The sequence below is a fragment of the Macaca fascicularis genome, chromosome 9 (assembly GCF_037993035.2).
Source record: "Macaca fascicularis isolate 582-1 chromosome 9, T2T-MFA8v1.1".
Taxonomy (NCBI): domain Eukaryota; kingdom Metazoa; phylum Chordata; class Mammalia; order Primates; family Cercopithecidae; genus Macaca; species Macaca fascicularis.
In genome coordinates this window covers 54388587-54411269 of record NC_088383.1, presented here as the reverse complement: position 1 = coordinate 54411269, position 22683 = coordinate 54388587, and the positions used below count along the sequence as shown (strand labels likewise).

Below are 22683 nucleotides of genomic sequence, written 5' to 3'. Positions count from 1 at the left end.
CTAATTTTTTGTAGAGGTGGTATTTTGCCCCATTGGCCAGGCTGTTCTGAAACTCCTGGGCTCAAGTAACCCACCCACTTCAGCTTCTTCCCAAAGTGCTGGGATTACAAGTGTGAGCCACTGCACCCAGCTAGATTAATTCTTAATTGTAAAAGAAGGCAGAAACTAATGGCAAAACATGCTTTTTATGTGTGTGTGTAAGAGTGCAAGATAGAATGTGACTTGCTTACTGTCTACCACGTAATGCTAATAATCGAGGCTTACGTGTAGATATACATTCATACATATTATACATAATAAAGACATGTACTCACATAAAAGAGCCTAGATCACTCCTTTTATAACACTGAGCTTGTTTTTCTCCATTGATGGATTGAAGTTTTTTTTCATATTCTCTTTCTCTCTCTTCCCAGTGTTTTGGAATTTCCTGGACAATTTTCCTACTCTTCCTTTTCTTACCCTTCGCTGGGTGTCACTTCCTCCCCATGCCACTGAATGCCATTGAATGCCATTTCCTTTCCTCTCGGTGCTGCTTCTCCCTCCCAGCTCCCCAATTAAAGCTCTTTATTCAAGTACGGCTTTGCTGGAGGGGTAGCACATCAGAACTGGAGTCAATTTAGAAGCAGTGTTCCTGCAAGAATTCAGAATTCATATATCCTCCTGAAGATGCTTTGGAAGTTAACACAAGATTCAGAAATTAATTTTTATATCCTCGGAGGAGAAGAAATCTATGCTTGTCAGTTTTTCAGGAGATTTGTTTGGTTATGCGTACACACCTTTTATAGCTCAGGAGCATATATTTTTGCATGTTTGGCTTTATACTTTAAAATCTACCTTATTAATTGCTTATACTTTTTCCTCTAATTTTCATGTAATTGATTTTTCACATTGCTGCTGAAAGAGTAGGACCATTGTGTTGCAGTGAGTTAAGCCAGGGATTTTTTTTGTTTACTAAAGTGACTTAGGCTATAGAATCCTGAGGCGGCTCATACTAGGATAGAGTGAGCATGTGCTTTCGGGGCACAGGTTCTCAGTAAATACTTGTTGTTTATTAACTGAAAGCAGCATTACCTTTGTTATTTATAAAGCTAATAATATTTGGAGAACTTTGTTACTTATAAAGCTATTATTTGTTGGCCTTTTTGGGGTAGATGCTTAGATATTTTGATATTTTACGTTTACCTTGAGGAACATGTAGAACCTTCTAAATGAGAATTTCACTGTTTCATAAACTTTATGTTTAAATAACTTAGAACTACTGTAATTCACTCCTTTAATAGCTGCTTTGGGTGAAATCCCATAAAATCTGTGAAGCCAGTTATCATTAGTATACTTTTGAACTTCAAACTCTTATGGTAATATGTAATAAGTTCATTATCCACCTTGTGTTTTTGTCCAGAAAACAAACATAATTAATCACTGTAACTACAAATGACCTTTTTTTTTTTTTTTTTTTTTGCATATAAAGTGCTTTCCAGAGGAGAAAAGCCTTGAATTCCCTAGCATACTGAATCAAGTCACTCAGTGGCAAATTCATAGTGACCAAGGGTGGTCATGCAAAGAAATGTCACCTGCTATACTTCAAAACACTGAGCCCTAATGGCAGGATCCTGGGTGGTAGTAATGGCACAGACAGACCAGCTTGGGTGCAGCTGATTGGGGTGCTTTTTGAGCAAAAGCATCTTGTGGCCCTTGAGGCAAAGACACAAAGCTGTAAGGAGTGGCAGACTCTGGGAGCAGCAGGCACCACACAAAAACATAAGGATGAGAGCTCTGCTTGGGTGCAGCCCACGGGAGGGTCAGGGGGTCACACTTTGGTCTTTAGAGTCATACGGTTACCAGCGACAGCCAGGTTCTCTTCGGCTCCAGAAGGGCAGCACTAGACCCTGCACCATGCTAACGCACACCCACGGCTGCCAGGAAGCCAGAAGCTGCTCTGAACACATGATGCTTTCCATCCACAGCACAGGCATGAAATCTGGAGTTATCCATCTTAAGCAATACTGATCTTAGCATAAAATCCTGTGTGGGGAAGCAGAAGTTGACTAGAAAGTGTTTGCTTGTGGCACCCACATTGAACGTGTTAGCTATCTAGAGTATCATGTGTTTCATTCTTGTCAATCCCCCAGCTCAATAGGCGTCTTCATTTGGATAAGATTGATTATTATACTCATCGCATTATTGCACAGGGTAAGGGACATATGTGTTGGATTGATTATCCTGATGCTGCCAATGAATTCAGTTTTCTGAACCAAAATATGGTTCCCAAAGCAGCAACATCAGCATCCCCTGAGAAGTTGCTGGAAATTCAGATTCTCAGGCTTTACCCCAAACTTACCAAATCAGAAACTCCGGGATACCCCTCCATCTGTGTTTCAGCAAGCCCTCTGGCGATTCTGATGTCTCTGTGGTTTGAGACCCACTGCCATAGAGCAGGGCTGTCTAATAGAACGTTCTGTGGTGATGGAAATGGTCAGTATCCCTGCCATGCAGTAGTGGAACCACTAGACACCACATGTGTCTGTCGAGCTCTTGAAATGTGGCTGCTGTGACCAAATAATAGCATTCATCGTTTAATTTAATTTTGATTAATCTGGGTTTAAATTCAAATAGCTGCATGTAGCTAGTGGCTGTCCATCAGATAGCCCAGCCCCAGAACACACCCTGTTAATTATTATTGTGTAACTCCTAAAATGCTTAAGCTATTGGTTGTGGAATTATTAATTTTAGATCATAGAACAGAATCTTCCTTACTCAATTCAACAGAATTGAAATGCAATTGTTATAAATTAAGTAGTTGATTTTGATTCTTCATGTGGAGGGGAGATACTTTGTGGGCTGCTGGCCGGTTGAGGGAAGCTGTTCTTGAGCTGATTAATTGTTGATTTTGTGAATATGCATCAACTGCAGTGCCGGGTGGCTCATGATTGTTGCAGATGTAACCAATGGCCATAGATACATGTCCTTTTAGGAGTAAAGCTGTTGCTCAGGGAGGGGCCGTGTCAGTCCAGAAATCAGATGGACTCTGGTTTCTCCAGCCTGTCCAGCAAAGTGGAGGTGCTTCCAGCCAAAAAGAAGTTAATGAGCCCTGCAGGCACTTTGGTCTGACTGCAGGCAAGCAGGTTGGTTTTCCAGCCTCCTGGGGCACCCCTGGAGGAAGCAGATGGGATGGGAAGTAAACCTGACTGATATGAGATATCACACTTTTTTGGGCTGGGCTCCAGGCCCCTGTTCATGTTTTTAGTTACCTGGATAGTCGTGGTATCGGAGTTTACATGAACCATGGCCAAGCTTATTGCCATACAAATGTTTGAAGAATGATTGAATAGCAAATGGGATAGATGAATTACAGCCTATGGAAAGTCCTTCTGCTGCCAATTTATAGTTTGTGCTTTATGAGATAAAGATGTCTTTGGCTTTTACATTTGTATTTTCAAGTATAAATATATGTGTGTGTGTGTATATATATATATATACACACACACACACATACATACACACACTAAGGAAGGAGGAAACTTTCAGGTCCCCAGTGGTTGATTTTCACCTTTGATCTGCATACTAGTATTCATAGCATGCTGCTGAGTTGACTTTTTTATTTCTATATAATAACAGTATATCGATCTGTTGCTAATCTGATGTAACCTTTGTGTGTGTGTATGTGTATGTATGTGTGTGTGTCTATATGTGTGTGTGGTGTTGATCAAGACACATTATTCCAGAGGCCAAAATCAGAAACTAGGGAGGTCGAATATTTCATTATTTAAAATTGAGCTAATATAATGCAATGTTAAGAGGACAGCTCTTCAGATACTGGGTTATTTAAACAGCTTCAATGTACGTCACCCAGGAAGGGATTTGGAGGTTGCTGTCTTTCTTCTGGTGGCAATGCAAGAAAACCAAAAGGAAAAAACAATTGCACTTAAAAGATCCTATACGACAACTATTAGTATGTATGCTTCGTAATATTCAATTTTATAGGCTGCTATGGTACACAAATTCCCTTTTGTGCATTTTTGCTCTGTTTCCCTCTTCATTGTCCATCTGAAACAAACTATGCCAAGCACTTAGCTAATGATACACGAAAAAGCATTTCAGCGGCCACTCAGAAGTGAGCGATTGCTTATGAAAAACCCATAAAAAATAAGTAAGACTGATAGGTGAATTCAATGGTCCTTTTGGAGTTATATCTTTCTTTGCTTTGAAGAAAAGCAAAATGTGCTGCTGCCATCCCTTGCTAGGAGTTCTGTTCCCAGATTCACATTTATGTTTCCATGGTGGTACCACCAAACATAGCAGAACTGAAGAATTTGGAAGTGCTCAGCTTTTTAAATAACCAGATCAAGGAGCTGCCCACACAGATCAGCAGCCATCAAAAACTCAAACACCTGAACCTTGGGTGAGTATCAGTGGAAGGGAAAGGATGGAGAGGAAGAGAGTGGAAGGGGCGTGCTGGGTAAGGCCAGGGGAGGAATTCCATTTATATCATTGCACAGAAGTGGATTTCTAATTTCTTTTTGTGTTTTGGGCTTTAAAAAAAGTTTTATTGTTTTAATATATCCTTTCGGTGGCCTACATTAGTGAATATTTGAGAGCTAATTGAGAAGCTAATAGTTGGCATAATAAGGAAGTTACATTTTTACTGTATTTTGTGTCCAGTAAAATTTTATCTCAGTTCTCTTGACCAAGAAGGGACTTACTTGCCTAGCATGAACTGGCAGACAAGTTGTAATATGGTTGATTTTTTTTCTCTCTGTGTTAAATAGGAACGGTTTACAAAGCACCTTCATGCCATGGAGGGAAGAATGTATTCCCTAATGTTGCTTCATTCATTTTTGCAATTCTTCTCTGTAATTGAGAGGTGACAATTCTCTGTCTTTCTTTATGCCAAGGTGAAGAGAGGAGTTTTGATTCAACTGAGGTTGCAGAACCAGGTAGCAGTAAATAATAATAATGATAACCTGTCTTCATGTATTGCTTTGCAGCACTTGATCCTCTCAACATTTGTGAGGTAGGGAGGGCAAGTTTTAGTGCTTTCATTTTATACAGAGGAAGCCAAGCCTTTTCAAAGGGGCTAAGGGACTGGGTTCTGGTCACCCCTGAGGTTAGTGGCCAAGCTGGGAAGAGAACCCCATAGGTTATGGGTCTAAAGGCTCCATCAGACTCCATTGATATGGTTTGGATCTGTGTCCTCACCAAATCTCATGTGGAATTGTAATCTCCAGTGTTGGAGGTGGGGCCTGGTGGGAGGTGATTAGATCATGGGGGTGGAGCTCTCATGAATGGTTTAGCACCGTCCCCTCTTGGTAGTGTCCTTATGATAGTGAGTGAGTTATTGCAAGACCCCTCGTGCTATCCTTCTCCTGCCATGTAATACACAGGCTCCTTCATTGCCTTCCACCATGAGTAAAAGCTCCCTGAGGCTTCTCCACAAGCAGCGGCTGCCATGCTTCTTATACAGCTGGTAGAACCATGAGTCAGTTAAACCTCTTTTCTTGTAAGTTACCCAGCCTCAGGCATTCCTTTATAGCAATGGGAGAACAGACCAACACATCCATAGACCCAAATCGGAACTGCAGCATCAGAATTCCATCTTCATTGGCACAGCTGTTAGATGAAACTGCCCACTCATGTTTCAGTCTCTGTGCAAAGTCGTATATTCATTAAATTTTAGCCACTAAATGCTCTGGTTAAGTTAGTGATTGATGTGGAGTGGCAATAGATGCTGGCCAGATATTTGCCTTTTTAAAAATTTATTTATGTATTTTATGAGATGGAGTCTTGCTTTGTCGCCAGGCTGGAGTGCAGTAATGTGATCTCGGCTCACTGCAACCTCTGCCTCCCAGGTTCAAGCAATTGTCCTGCCTCAGCCTCTCGTGTAGCTGGGACTACAGGCGCACGCCACCATGCCCAGCTAATTTTTGTGTTTTTAGTATAGACGGGTTTTACCATGTTGGCCAGGATGGTCTCGATCGATCTCTTGACCTCGTGATCCACCCACGTGACATCCCAAAGTGCTGGGATTACAGACGTGAGCTACCACGCCCAGTCGCAAATGACGTATTTAAACGCTCACAGCACTGCCTGCCTGGGGCCTAGGAATTGTTGGTTTTTTGGCACTGTTGAGTATAATGTGTGAGGCAGGCAGCTGTAAGGTCAGAGGTCAGACTAGACAGGGAATCCTGGGTATCTGCTGTTCAGTGAATGAGGATTTACTAAGTTCCCAGTGTGTACCAGGCGTGGTTCTAGCTACTGGCCATCCAGCCCTGATGGAGCTTCCATTACAGTTGAGGAAACCAATCATAAACAAATAAATGTTTATAATAATGACAGGGAGTCAAAAGTGCTAATGAAAGGCCTCTGTGCTAAATAAACAAGCTCCTCCAAGGCATGGTGGCTCACGCCTGTAGTCCCAGCGCTTTGGGAGGCTGAGGCTGGTGGGTCAGCTGAGGCCAGGAGTTCAAGAACAGCCTCCTCAAGATGGTGAAACCTCATCTCTACTAAAAATACAAAAATTAACTAAGTGTGGTGGCGTGCACCTATGATCCCAGCTATTCTATCCAGGAGGTTGAGGCAGGAGAATCGTTTGAACCTAGGAGGCAGAGGCTTCAGTGAGCTGAGATCATACTCCAGCCTATGTGACAGAGTGATACTACATCTCAAAAATAAATACATAAATAAATAAATAAACGAGCTCCAATTTTATCATGCTGACAATTGAGAAATTTGCATAGCCGAGTAGTGGATATGAAATATGGTCAGATTTTCCTACAAAAGATCTGTGTGGAGAAGAGGGTGGAGGGAGGGAAACTAGAGGTTAGGAGACCAGTAAGAACATGAGCTTCATGTCCCATGTGAACTAGGACAGTGACAGTGGAGGCAGGGAGGGATTTTATATGAAAACTATACAAGTGGTAACATTGACAGCAGTAACTGATGGGATAGAATGATACCTACATTTCTGTGTTGGACAGCTGAAAAATAGAGCAGATGGAGACAGGTTTGTGAAGAAAATAATAAGCTCAGGTTTTGTTCTGTTTGGTTTGAGGCACCGTAGGACAGAGCTGTAAACTTTTCTTTTTCTTTTCCGTTTTTCTTGTTTTGTTTTGTTGTGTGTGTGTTTGTTTTTTTTTTTTTTTAATTTTGGGGACAGAGTTTTGCTCTTCTTGCCCAGGCTCCAGTGCAATGGTACGATCTCAGCTCACTGCAACCTCTACCTCCTGGGTTCAAGCGATTCTCCTGCCTCAGCCTCCCGAGTAGCTGGGATTACAGGCATGCACCACCACATCCAGCTACTTTTGTATTTTTAGTAGAGATGCCATTTTACCATCTTGGTCAGGCTGGTCTCGAACTCCTGACCTCAGGTGATCCACTCGCCTTGGCCTCCCAAAGTGCTGGAATTATAGGCATGAGGCACTGTACCCAGCCCTAAACTTTTCTTTTTCAATGAATGCATCTTAGTTGCCTTCTTGTTCTCTTTGGAGTTGTTTACACTTTTGGCTGTCGTTGTTTTATTGATTGTGTAAACCTTTTTGTATTTAATTACGTAGCTGCATAGATGGAGTTTCAAAGTTTGAAGAAAACCTCCAGTTCTTAGGGAAAGGAGCTAAGATGGGTTTCACTAAAGGATGCCTCTGTCCTCAAACGGCATGAAGAATTATGTTCACACAGTAAGGCAAGTTATAGTGAGGACTCCTTATCCTAAGGAGCCAGGGTGAAAGAAAGCATACACACAGGAGATCACAAAATGGAGCAGGCAAGCCACTTGTATGCGTGATCCAAAAGGCACCCTCCATATGAATTTGCTTTCAAAGTTTTATATAGTATTTGCAGTTTATTCTGTTGGTTGTAAGACATGAGATAATTTTAGGCCACCTGAATAAATAAAAGAAAGTTTATTTCTATTCTTAATTGCTTAAATACAGTTTATTTCCTAGAGTTATTTTCCAAAAAATGTGAAACCACACATGTTCCCATGCTGATGATTATTTCTAGGATAACTTCACAGCAGGACCACTGTGCCCAACTATTCAGAAATAACGTTTGACCTTGTTTGTTGCTAGAGCTTGTCTCATGAACACATAGAAGTTTTTATTAAGTACCATGTGGGGTACTTATGGATTTGGATTATTTATTTATTTATTTATTGAGACAGGGTCTCGCTCTGTCTCCCAGGCTGGAGTGCAGTGGCGTGATCTCCGCTCACTGCTACCTATGCCTCCTGGGCTCAAGGGATCCTCCCACCTCAGCCTCCTGAGTAGCTGGGACCACAGGTAGGTGCCACCACACCTGGCTAATTTTTGTAGTCTTTTTTGTAGAGACGGGGTTTTGCCATGTTGCCAGGCTGGTCTTGAGCTCCTGAGCTCAAGCAATCTGCCTGTGTTGGCCTCCCAAAGTGCTAGAATTACAGATGTGAGCCACCGGGCTCAGCCTAGATTTTTTTAATATTTATTTTTGATAACTGTGAGTAGGTCACTGTGGAGTTGAGAAAATGAGTGCCTTTAGCCAAGAAGGTTTTATTGAAGCTGGAGGTGCTCAAGACAACCTGCAGAGAAGAAATTGCTCTGAAAAGGAGTCTGTACAGACCTTTCTGGGGCTTTAGAAGAAAAGGAAAACAGATGCTGAATAGCCTTAGACATCCTGGTTTTATAAATTTCTCCATCATATGCAGACATTTGCCCACTTCCAACACGCATTTGAAAAATCTTCCCATGCAAACAAAGAATTGATACCAATTGGCATAGCTGAGCCCTATGAAGCTTTATGTTTCAACACCTGAAGTCACCTGAGATTAAGCAAGTGTGGCACAAATGGTAAAACCACACTTGATATTCAGACCATCCCAAGTGGCTTGTCATGAGGTGAGCTTGCTCGCTTAGGGCTGATTCAAAATTTTCTCTCAAATCTTTTGAAAAATAATTCTAGCAACGGCTCTTCTTTCGTGAGAAGCCACATGTGAACCATGGATCGGGTGTTGGGTGCTTCACATATTTTCTCTCTCATCATCCCAGTGATCCTGCCCTGAAGATGTTATCAGCCTTATTTTATACTTGAGGAAATTCAGTCTCAGAGAAGCTGAGTAACTTGGTCAAGGTCACGCAGCCGGCAAGTGCTGGAGCCAGACTCCTCACCTAGCTGTCTCCTACCTTAAAGCTCCATTCTGTTCCTACTCCCCCTGTAACCTCTCATGGAAACCTTGATTGCTAGCAGTGTCAGAGTGGGGCCCTGAACGTGGAATTCCCACATGTGGAAATGTGGGTGGATGGAGATGGATGTTAGCACCTGCTGAGGGGAAGGGGGACAGCCAGTGTGTTCCAGCCTTCATTCTGCAGAGAGAGATGCCACCAGGTCACCGTGCACATGGTCTGGCCTCCGAAGAGGTGGCCAGAAGTCTCTGCAGTTCCTTGCCCGCTTTGTAGCTGGGGCTGTTGCTAGCAGCTCTTCTGAAGTTTCAGCATTTGTTTAAGGACTTCCTTTCTGCCCCCCAGGGTGGCGTGCCTACTACTGTTACATACTGCTGTCAGCTGCACGTGGGACTCTGCTGTGTTCCTTACACGTTGTTGGTATTGTTTTGTCACTCAAAGGAGAAAGGAACCTTCGGTTAAGTAGATTCTTGCCACCAAGAGGTGGAGGGGCTCCAGGCTTGCTCTGGGCTGGAGATTGAATGGGAGCTCTCTCTCAAGTGAGATGCCTCTTCCCTCTAAGCCTGTTTAACTGTGGATTTCCTGTACCTAATATTGCAAAAGTGTATTTCTTTATTTGCAGAGAAAAATGTTAAGGAATCAGCAGTTTTCAAAAACGGATAACTTAAAGCAGTGTTTAAAGACAGAAGCACCTAGTGTACGCTTCCCTACCTCCCTTGCTGTCTCTGACTTGCACTTCTTCTCAGAATCCTTGCATAGGAGCCCACGGGTCTGGAGTGGCTTTGGCCTCCGTGAGGTACAGGGTGCTTCCAGACACATGTCACCCACTTCTGAAGTCTTTGCTCCTTACTCTCTCTTAGGCTGTTTTTTCATCTCAAGATGGCATTAATTACAAGCTCCATCTTGCCTGTATTACAAGGTAGTTTTAGTGAACAAGCGAAGTACTTGCCATAATGTGCTTCACAAATTGTGACTTCATGGAGAATGTTCATTGTTGTTGTCATGGCAGTAGATAGTCGTGAAGCTAGTTTTGCTGGGTGTAGTCTGTCTGGGACATTTTCTTCCTGGGATGGGGAACCCACGTTTCCATTTTGGTTTCCCCCTCTGCTGTCAGCTGTTTCTGGTGAGGCCCGCTTGGTAGGACGGGACTGAGCTTGATCTGTTATGAGAAGCATCGATGACTAGAATGATTTTTATTGTCACAGTCCCTTCCACCTTTCAATACCTGTCAACTTTTATTAAAGTTTTTTTTTTAATTGGCTTTTAAGCATGCTCAAAGGGAACTGCATTGAGAAAAATAAGGGGCTTAAAGAAAAGGATAAAAGATAGTGTAGAAAAAAATTCCCTTAACATCACACCCTGGGGCCTGTCGGGGGTGGGGGGATGGGGGAGGGATAGCATTAGGAGAAATACCTAATGTAAATGATGAGTTGATGGGTGCAGCAAACCAACATGGCACATGTATACCTATGTATCAAACCTGCACGTGTGCACATGTACCCTAGGACTTAAAGTATAATTAAAAAAAAAAGAAAAAAAATTCCCTTAGCCTTCATCGGAGACACACAAACACGCACACACACACCACACACATACAGCATAAACACACACACCACCACACCCACACACACACACCATACAGATACCACACCATACCACATCCATATCCCACACACACACCACACACACCACCATACCCTCCATACACACACCACACCACATCGCACACACACCCCACACCCACCGACACACACCACACTCCCTCCACACACCACACACACAGCACAGCCCCCAAGACCACCACACCACACACACAACACACCACACACGCACCACACATAGCACACCTGTACACACACACATGACACTACACACAACACCACATACACACCCACACACACCACACACCCACACACAATTGACCCTTCAGCAACACACGCACTGAGGGAGCACCACATTGACCCCCCATGCAGTCAAAAATCCACACATAACTTTTGACTCTGAATAAACTTAATTACTAACAGCCTACAGTTGACCGGAAGGAAGCCTTATCAAAACATAAATGTTGATTAACACGTATTTTGTGTGTTATATGTATTTTATTCTGCACGCTTACAATAAAGTAAGCTAGAGAAAAGAAAATGTTATTAGGAAAGCCATAAGGAAAACAAAGTGCATTTACTGTTCTTTAAGTGGAAGTGGATCATCTTAAACGTCTTCATCCTCTTCTTCATGTTGAGTGGGCTGAGGAGGAAGAGGAGGGTTGGTCTTCTTGTCTCAGGGGTAGCAGAGGCAGAAGAAAAATATCCATGTGTCATTGGACCCAGGCAGTTCAAACCCATGCTGCTCAAGGGTCAATTGTATGATATAAAAAATTTTTAAGTTATGATAAAATGCACATAAAATGTACTGTCTGGCCTGGCGCAGTGGCTTACGCCTGTAATCTCAGCACTTTGGGAGGCTGAGGCAGGAGGATCACGAGGTCAAGAAATCAAGACCATCCTGGCCAACATGGTAAAACCTTTCTCTACTAAAAAATGCAAAAATTAGCTGGGCTTGGTGGCACGTGCCTATAGTCCTAGCTACTCAGGAGGCAGAGGCGGAGAATCGCTTGAACCGGGGAGGTGGAGGTTGCAGTGAGCTGAGATCTCACCACTGCACTCCAGCCTGGGCAACAGAAAAAAAAAAAAAAAAAAAAAAAACCTCAAAAAAAAAAAAAAACCTCAAAAAAAAAAATGTTACTGTCTTTGTGGTATACAGTTCAATGGTGTTAAGTGTATTCACATTGTTGTTCAGCCAATCTCCAGAATTTTCTCATCTTGCAAACCTGAATCCTATACTCATTAAAAAACATCTCTCCATTGGCCCTCCCTCTAGCCCCTGGCCATCACCATTCTAATTGAAGATCAATTTTGAATGTTAACAGTTGTAGAAAAAAAAAAACCATGATTTTCCCTCCTAAAAAGAATAAATGAAATGAAATAAAGCAAAAGTCTGAAAACTATGAAGTTTCATGTGTATAGTTTGAGATATTATCACTACATTCATAAGGAAGTTTTTCTTTACAAGGACAGATATTTTGTGACGGTTTGAGTTTTTGTGTAAAACAGTGATTAAATTTCACCACTGGAGAAAAATGACAACTAAGAAATTTTCAAATGTTTCAGGAATATATAAGCTCTCTGACTAAAATTATTAGTCTAAATAGGACAACATACCACATCCTCTCATTTATATGTGGAATGTACAATAGTAAACCTCATCGAAACAGGGAATAAAATGGTTACCAGAGGCTGGAGGGAGGAGGGGAATTGTGGAGATGTTAGCCAAAGGACACGAAATTTTAGTTAGACAGGAGAAGTACGTTCAAGAGATGGACTATACGTCATGATGACTGCAGTCAATAACAATATGTGGTACACTTGAAAATTGCTAAGAGAGTGAATTTTAAGTATTCTCACCACAAAAGCATATGATATGAGGCAAGCATATGATATGAGGCAATGTGTATATTAGTGTGATTTAAGCCATTCCACAATGGATTATACATATATCAGAAGTATCATGTTGTACACCATAGGTATATACAATCTTCATTTGCCAATGTAAATATAAATGCTTTTTTTAATTAAAAAAAAAAAACAAAAACAGGATGGGCATGGTGGCTCATGCCTATACTCCCAGCATTCTGGGAGGCTGAGGTGGGAGAATGACTCGAGTTCAGGAGTTTGAGACCAGCCTGGGCAACCTGACAAAAACCCATCTCTGCAAAAAATACAAACATCAGTGGGGTGTAATTGTGTACACCTGTGGTTCCAGCTACTTGGGAGGTTGAAATGGAAGGATTGCTTGAACTCGTGGAGGTTGAGGGTGCAGTGAGCCGAGATCGTGCCACTGCACTCCAGCCTGGGCAACAGAGCAAGGCCCTAGCTCAAAAAAATAAAAAATAAAAATACAGTATAAAGTGACTCTAGGATCATGGCACTGTCTTACACTTTCAGCCTGTGAAACAGAGGTGCCCTTGATAGTCTGTATAAACGTGTCTTTGGTGTCCTGATGTAGATTTTTGTCCCCCTGCAACAGCATGAACAGGCTGAACACTTTGCCACGAGGCTTCAGCTCCCTGCCAGCTCTTGAGGTTCTGGACTTGACTTACAACAACTTGAATGAAAATTGTCTTCCTGGAAACTTCTTCTAACTGAGTAAGAAACTTTCAGTTCTGTAAATCTTCTCAACACTACACTTTGCGTTCTAAGAGTGAAATTTATTTGCCAGGACTTAAACTCCAAGATAAATTATTGAACAGAGATAATTTTTTTCTTTAGCGACTCCTTTTGAGTATTCCTTTGTAGCTCAGCAGTATGTGCATTTGATATATCATTATGTGACACCATTGGGCTGAAGTGGACTTGGTAACGTCATATCAACATTCTAAAAGAGATTATATACCTAAATGAGATCAAGCCTCACATTTAGCTAGTAGACTTGACTTTCTTTCTAAATAGCATGCCAAAATAAGGTATCCTCCCATGTTGGTATTAATTCTTTGTATGATATATGCCTAGGATGTCCCAATCAATTATTTATAAAAATATTTATTAATAAACCACTAACAGAATTGTTAAATTTTCCAGCCAGGATTCTTATTTTCAGCCTTTTAAAAAGTGCTCTTATTGACCTATTTATCCAGTACACAGGCATTAAGAAATTATTGGCCACAGGTGAACACACTTTATTCTTTTATATGCCAACAAATTTCTTGCTGGAGATGCTTTTGAAAATTAAAAAATGATTTCTTCTGGGAACTCATGCACTATTTCAGACAAGGTTTGCTTCTCTTAAATGAGTGTTCTATTTCTTCAATTAGTAACTTATATAGCATTCAGAAAATCTGAATTTTCTGAGCTGGTCTCTAAACTTTCACTTTTTGCCTTATGTACATTATCTCTCTATGACTTTCTCAAGCACATGAAACCAACTGTAAAATATTTTCTTGGGCAGTGGAGCACCTGTTTTTATTATGTTATATTAATGTACAGTTCTGGAGTCTGAGCTCCAAAGATCACTTGAGGCTGGGAGTGTAGGACCAGCCTAGGCAACATAGAGAGACCCTGTCTCTAGAAATAAAAATTTAAAAATTAACCATGTAAATTAAATTAGTAGCATGTGCCTGTAAAATTAGCTAATTGGGAGGCCAAGGTGGGAAGATTGCTTGAGGGCAGGAATTTGAGGCTGCAGTGACCCACTGCACTCCAGTCTGAGTGACAGAGCAAGGCTCTATCTCTAAAAAATAAAAAAATACTGATAAACGAAACATACACCTAATTATACTCAGCTTTTTTGGTTGAGGATAAACAGATGCTTTAGAATTTTAGCCTTCAGTAGTTTGGAATTGTATTATCATTGTGTAATAATTGTGAACAAATTTCTGACTACTGATATTCTGCCTAAGTTAGGATTTACTCTGTTAACTTCATGCCGTTATTTTAGCCCCTTTGTCTTCATTTACTTTTGTCCTTAAGGCTGTAGAAACAAGTAGTAATAATGAGTCAGATTATGGAACTGATAAGCTGTGGTTATAGCCTCCATCACCAGAAAGCCTTTCATTAATTTTTAACAGTGCTATTTACGTAGGAAAAGGTCTATTTTAACATAGTTGTATTCACTTGAAAGAACCTTTTTGCCCTAGGTATCCATAAAAGTGGAACAGTAGTTTTCTTTGTTCTATGTTGGATGCAAATGGAGAAATAAATGTGAATCAAAAGTAATCTATGAGAAAAATAGCAATCTGTTTTCAAAATGTGTTAAAACTCTGTGCCCCAAAATGCTAGTGCCCACATTGTTAATTGCGTCAGTCCTTTTGGATATAGATGTTTTCCTGGACACACCAGCTGCACGGTAAGCCAGTAAATCTAAGTTTGACCTGCTTGCTATTATTGGGAGCCCCAGGTATGTCAAAGGCTTTTCACCAAGCCAGCATTATTAATCAAAGCTCACTCCCTCATATTGATCAGACCTCAACTGGTTGGGTTCCATGACAACATGTTGATACATTGCTGTTTAATTTGCAGCCACCCTGTGTGCACTCTATCTAAGTGATAATGATTTTGAAATCCTGCCGCCAGATATCGGGAAGTTCACAAAGTTGCAGACAGTAAGTTATCTAAATTCTTAGAAAATCAAATCACTGCTGCAGTCTTGTAGGGGTAGAATCAAGTCAATTTGAGCAGGAGTAAGGTTTGTTTTGCAGGAATAAACCGCTACTCCTGGTAGTGTTTCTTGATTATCTACCCGCACTTGTAAACAAATGGGAAGGACTGAGCTTTAGTAAGAGAGAGGACATGGAGGAGGATGAGAGTTTCTGTGGAGCACCTTTTAATGTGAAAATGTGTTGACAACTCCTTGTTTTCTTCTATTTAGCTCAACAATAGGGATAACAACCTGATCTCACTGCCTAAGGAAATCAGGGAGCTTACCCAGCTTAAAGAGCTCCACATTCAGGGGAACCGCCTCGCCGCTCTGCCCCCAGAACTAGGTAAGGTTGCTGATGAATGAATTTAGTTCTTAGTTTCATGAATAACAATGATCCTAATGTAGCAATTCTGAACAACCTCTCTCCTCTTCTTGGCAACTACTCCCCACCTAGACACCCAGTTCTCATCATTTGAGAACCATTTGTCATTGATCAGAGTTCAGCTGTTACAGGTTTGACCTTCCCCGATGCTGTGCTCTGCAGCTGTAGTGTCCTGTGTCTTAGAAACTGCTGATGAAGGATGACCCTGCTCAGCTCCCTGCATGATGCAGTGGAAAAAGCATGGGGTTAGTAGCCTTACTAACTAAGGTAAGTTAACCTTACTAACTAAGGTGAGGAGCCTTATCCATGGCTCCTCATTGACTAGCCGGGTAAACTTTCTGGGTCTTGGTTGTTATTAACTTTATTTAAGTTTCACTCTTACTTTTTAACCCCTTAATTTTTTATTGACTGGAAAAACTTTTACCAAAGAATTAAAGTAGTTGTTACAGCTACTTGAAAATGTTGATACCTCTGCTGGTCATAAATTTGCCTCTCTCCTGATCCCATTTCTAGTAGGAATTGTTAAATATGTTCTTGTTGGGAACAGGTCCTACTTCTGGCCACTGAATCCTAATCCTCTGCCAGGTCGTTCCTATTTCCAGAGTGGGTTTATGTCCCCTGCCAGAAATAACCTCCAAGCCAGTCATTCTGTTACTGCTTCATTCCACTGCAAAAGGTTCACGAGTTCCCTTATCTTTTCTCGTGCAGACCCTCGATAGCCTCAAATTTCTTTAATCCTTTGAACCACATTGTTTTCTCAAACTGCAGTTATTTGCTTTTCTGCCCCAAAATACCATCATTTTTAAGAAACACATTGAGGAAGCAGTTCTTTAAACAAGTCTGGCGGTTTCAAGAGGCCGTTTGTTAGAAATTAGAATGCAAGCACCAGGAGGGCAGGGACATTTTCACATTTGTTCCCTGGGGTGCAGTATGTGCTCAGCAAACATTGACTGAATGAACGAAAGAAGCAAGGACCTTGGATGGCAGGAGGTTAGGAAGGTTATGAGCAGACTGATGTGGCTAATGGTTACACATAGGAAGACTGAGACACAGAGCACGCCCATCAGCACTGAGAGTTCTGTTGGCAGCCTCATCAGTATAAAGGGAAGGCAGTCACGTGATTTCCTGAAACAGCTGGAAAGTTCCGCCTCCTCTCTTCCCATTTTCCTTAACTCTCTTGTTAGTGTTAAAAGACCAGAGGATTATTTAATTATTTTTAAGGGCTGAGAAGCAACTCAACATTTCTCTTTATTGAGTTGCAAGCAGTCAAGTTTTGTTTAGGGAGCAGGGTTACAGAATCAAGAAATGCTTTTTGCAAACAATTTCAAGGCAAAAAACTTCTTTTCAAAGGAGAGATCTTGGACTGGACACGGTGGCTCACACTTATAATTCCAGCACTTTGGGAGGCCAAAGTGGGTGGATCGCTTGAGCCCAGGAGTTTGAGACCAGCCTGGGCAATGTAGTGAAACCCCGTCTCTACCAAGTACAAAAAAATTAGCTGGGCATTGTGGTGCACGCCTGTAGTCCCAGCTACTCAGGAGGCTTAGGTGAGAGGATCATCAAAGCCTGGGAGGTCAGAGCCATGATTGTGCCACTGCACTCCAGCCTGGGTGACAGAACAAGACTCTGTTGAAAGGGGGAAAATAAAGAGAGAGATCTTGCACAGAGGTTAATGACCACAGATGTTACTTGCTTCCTCCCCAGCCTACTAAATCAGGATCTCCACGTGTGAGGTGAATTTTTGTATAACTTGGTGTAAAGCTCACTTAATGCCTCTGACATGTGTCCTTAGTTAGCGTGGTTAGTAGAAACAGAAAAATAAATGTATATTTTGGTGTCACTTGATCTTATTTCATTTTTCAAGCAGTGAGGCAACGTAGGATATTAGATTAAACAACTATTTAATCAGACGGTAATTTGCCACAAAAATGTCTAGTTGAACCTACACATGCCTACGTATATATTTTAAAATCTTACTCATTTTGCTTACCTTGTTTAAATACTATATGAGGTCATCTTTGTTCAACATTTCTGTTAAACTTTCCATTAACAAAGCATGTATATTTTTATTCAGGTGTGAAATTGAGGGGGAAGGCTTTAAATGACTTGATTTTTGCCAGCCAAATGTAGAAAAGCTTAATCTTAACATTTGCCTGATAGCAGTTTTTCCCAATTATAGGCAAATACTTAGTTGTAAGTAAATGATAAACCTTTAGAAGTCACTGTCACAAACTAAACTCAAGATGAAGACAAATGTACTATTTATTTTTGAATGGTGATTTTTTTAAAAAGTCAACATTAATATATATAATACTAATATAGTAACAGCTGTTGTAATAATAGGTAGTATGTATGAAGGCCTGGAATTGCAAGGCACTATGATAAGTGTTTTTCCTGCAATATCGCCTACAATTATCATAAGAATTATAAGCAGACTTTTTAGAGGTGAGGACATTGAGGTGTAGAGAGGGTTGGTTGGTGACATGTCTGTCGGGGACACAGCTAGTGAGTCTCAGAGGTGAGATTTGAACCTGGCAGTCCCTCCTCTGGGTCCAGCTTCCTGATCACAGTGAGGTCCTCTTTCCCACCCATATGCTGGTAAGAGGATTCCTAGAAATGCAGTTTTCAAGTTTGAACAAAACACAACCCCGGCACACCCTCCTGAAACAGCAGGCGGAGTTGCTGGACGGTGAGTTGGCATCGACTTTGCCAGTGTGTGAGCAAGGCTAGCATAACACTTTGCAAAATGCAGCTGAGATGGCCTCTAGAAGACAAATTGCTGTCCCATTCCAAATCAGTTGCATTGTCCCCATGTCTCTTTCCCCTCAACAAACATGACCCCCATTGGGAATGTCTTTTGTTTCTTTGTGTCCCCAACACCTGAGGTGACCATCTGGGTGCTGCTGTGGGCTGGCTGATGGGCAGTGCCAGGCACTGATGATGAACATGAAGCTTATGCTGCACGTTTGCTTCTGGGGGTGTTTTCAAGCATGGATGATGATCTCTCCCTGTATATTTTTTACGTATCTGAATATACAAGATAAATGCTTTTGAGATTTCTGTGAAATTTCCTTTTGTAATGAATCCGGAATTTATTAACTTGTAATCTTTTTGGTACTGGAATTTCAGCCAAGCAAAAGAATCTAGATGAGTTCTGATTTGTCAGGTCTGAGAAATGCAGGAACACGGCAAAATAAAGTCAGGGGCTTGGCTGGAGTTTTCATGTGTGATTATATTACTTTCCCTTTATTGTATGTCCTTGAATAAGCTACTTAAACTGTTATGTCTGATTTCTAAGTAGTAAAGCACTTGCTTTCATATTAGTCTATATATCTATCAAAAATGAGATGTAAATTGAGTCTGTCATGTACTCATTCATTCATTTATTTATTCAGGCTAAGTTCCTACTTTAGGGCAGATCTTTGAGTCCAAGGAACTTGCTCTTCCAGTAAAGTAAGATTCACTTATTCAACAACTGTTTGTTGAGCCCCTGGTATTTGCTAAGGATTATGACAAGAGACAGAACACCCGTTATTGATGATGTTCTAGTGGGAGAGGACAGAAGAAAGAAAGAGAGAGAGAAAGAGAGACTATGAATGACAGACACATGACACATGATATTAAGAGCTCTGGGAAAAAATTGAGCATGGAAGGGAGTGTCCGGCTGGGGAAGGGGTAATCAGAGAAACCCTCACTCATAGGGTGGTGCCCTTTATGCAGAGGCTTAAAGGAAGGAAAGAGGTCTCCTGATGGAGAGAACAGTAAGTGCAAAGGTCCTGGGTGGGCTTGTGTTGAGGAAGATCAAGGCCAGTGTAGCAGGAACTGAGTGAGTGAGGGGGAGAGAGTTGTAACCAATGAGCTTATACAGGAAGTGGGGTCTGGTTCACATGGCAACTAGTAGGACATTGTCAGAACTCGGGCTTTTACTCTGTGAAACAGACACCCCAATAGCTGCTCCCATCCTAATCATCAGAATATGAGAATTTATTACCTTATGTAGGGAAACACTTTGATTATGGGCATTGGAGTCTTGAGATGGGGAGATTATCCTGGATTGCCCAGGTGAGCCCAATGTAATCACAAGGGTCTCATAAGAAGGAGGAAGGAGGGTCAGAGATAGGAGTAGAAGACGTAGTGGCAGGAGCAAGAGGCTGGAGTCACTCATGGAAGGGGCCATGAGCCGAGGCAGGCAGCCTCCAGAAGCTGGAAGGGCATGCAGCTGGATTTCTGCCCCCAAACCTGAAGCCTCCGGAAGGAATGCAGCACTGTTGGCACCTTGATTTTAGTTCCATAAAATCCAATTCTTGGACTTGTGCACTGTAGAACATTAAGAGACTAGATTTCTGTTGTTTTAAGCCACCGCTTGTGGTCATTGGTTAGAGCAGCAAAAGGAAACTGATACAAATGGGAAGACATTGAAGGGTTTTGAGCAAAGGCATAGCATGATCTGACTTTCTTATTTAGACACAGAGTCTTATGTGATCACACAGGCTGGAGTACAGCAGTGCAATCATAGCTCACTACAGCTTCCATCTCCCAGGCTCAAGTGATCCTCCTGCCTCAGCCTCCCAAGTAGCTGGGACTATAGGCATCCGCCAATGTGCCCCACTGATTTTCTCATTTTTTGTGTGGAAATGGGGTCTTGCTATGTTACCCAGGCTGGTCTCAAACTCCTGGGCTTGAGTGATCCTCCTGCCTCAACCTCCTGAAGCACTGGGATTACAGGCGTGAGCCATGGTGTGCAGCCCCTATTTTTCAGAGTTCTTTGGCTGCTGTGTTGAAAATAGGCTGGAGGGCAACAGGAAAGGGTGGAAGCGGAGAGTCTGAGAGATAGGAGACTATTGTAGTAATCTTGGTGGGAGTAGATGCTGGCTTCATCCAAATGGTAATGGCAGTGATACAAGTAATGGTCGGATACTGGATCTGCTTCAGTGGTAAATCTAACAGGAACTGGTGACAGTTTAGATGAGGAGGGAGAGAGTTAAGGTTAACTGTGGGGTTTTGGTCTAAGCAACTGGAAGGCTAGGAAAGGTTATAGGAAGAGCAGATCAGGATAGGGATTGAGGAGAGGAGGTCGTCCTGAGCTGAGTTTCAATATCTTAAATTTGAAATGCCTTTGGGGTATCTCATTGAGAAGGCAATGGGGTATAAGAATCTGGAGTCCAGAAGAGACAGCTAGGCTGCCTATATAATTTGGGGCATTATCAGCATACATTTAAGGCTACAAATTGGATGAGATCCTATGGGTGTGACTACAGAGAATGAAAGATTGAGCCGTAAAGCACTGTGGTTCCTAAACACTGAAGCCAGAAGGATGGAGGATGTTTATGGGTTGGGCTGACTCCCAGGCAGACATCTGTGGTCAGTCAGTGACTGTGGCCCCCTCAGTTGGCACCACAAATGGCTCCCATTGCTGGGGCTGTGTGGTATGAAGAAAGGAAACTTCATAGGAAAAAGGGGTTCTCTTAGGTGGCAGATGGGGGCTATTCTCTTTTTCCTGACATCTGCAGTTAACTCTGCCAGGGCAGGGCAATGGAATGCACAAAATTGAAATATCCTCTGGAGCCTGCCTGAATGCGGAAGTCTCTTTTTGCCAGTATTTTCAGCCAGCATCCAGTCTCCTAAAAATCAGCCAGCCATGTGACTAACTGAAATTTCACCCTTTTTTTTGTTGTTGTTCCTTTATATATTATTTCCTGGAAGAATTAATTAGTAGAGAGGATAATTGGTAGTAAAGAAAGGAAACTCAATATATGCCTTGACCAATCCTCAGAATAGGTCAACAGCCCCCAGAGAAAAAACAAAAAGGTAATTTTGGAGCTGGCGGCATCACTTGGGGTTTGCGAGCAGTTCTCCGTCCCACTTCTGCATTTTCTCACCTGCAGATTAGACCGCTGTCATGTGAGCCGAATATTTGGATTTTGTGTTTTGCATAATTCTCTTTGCTAAGCATTCCATGGTTTCTGCTGCTTGTTCTGAATTGGAATTGTTTCTGGTTTCTTGGCTTCTAGGCAATGATGGGACCTCTTCTCTTGCATTTGTTACCCAGATAATTTTGCCTTTGGAGACGAGAAGAAAATCACATTGGTCGGCTCGGAATGCAACAAAATAAAGTGTTATTGACATCAAAACCTTATTTGCACCAATCCAAACAGCCTGTGGGATATATGTCTGCAATGCTGCATACACCTGGGACTAGCCAGCTCAGTGCCCTACAGTATGTGCCAATAATCGATAGCATTTTTTACTACAGTAACTATGAAAAGCATAGTATTTCCTAGCATACTTGTGAAGAGTGAAAACAAATATTAATCCCCTTCAGAGAGTAAAGGATGTTATGAATTGAGAATTTCCTCCCAATTTGATTCTTCAGAATGAACAGAATTAACAGTGAGTGGCTGTACAGTCCAAAAATCTCTTCTGTTATATCTCTTAATCTTTTTCCTGTAGACATTGAGAAACTAAAGAAAAAAACTTTCTTTACTGAGGCAGGCAAGAAGGAAATCCAGTATCCTTTGTTTGATCAGTTAAGTCCCTGATTATAAGTGTCTCATGTATCTTCCCTTCTGTTATTGTCACTCTGTCAACTGGTTCCCAATTATTTTATCTAGAGGTTTAAAACATTTTTTAAATGTAAACAGTAGAGAATAGAAGTCAAGTGCTGGACTCTTCATCACTAGGCTTGGGTTCAAACCTCACTTTCCCACTCCTTTGTTCTGTGACCTTCAGATATTGATATGGCTTGAAAGGAAAGGAAAGGAAAAAACAGATCAAAATGTTTTAATAATCATGAATATATATGTATCTTATAATATACTCTTTATTTATGTCCAATGAGATTTAACATATTCATCTCAGAAAGGGATAGATCAAGCTGCAAAAAGTTTGCATACATTAAATAAGTTTAAAATATTAGATAAATGTAGAATCATAAAAATATAATTTTTAAGCATACATATAATATTT

At 41.5% G+C, this 22683-nt stretch overlaps 1 pseudogene; it reads left to right on the top strand.

The window, feature by feature from the left end:
* The first annotated feature begins 2945 nt into the window (after positions 1–2945).
* LOC135964892 (uncharacterized) lies at positions 2946–22256 on the top strand (annotated as a pseudogene).
* The last annotated feature ends 427 nt before the right edge of the window (positions 22257–22683 follow it).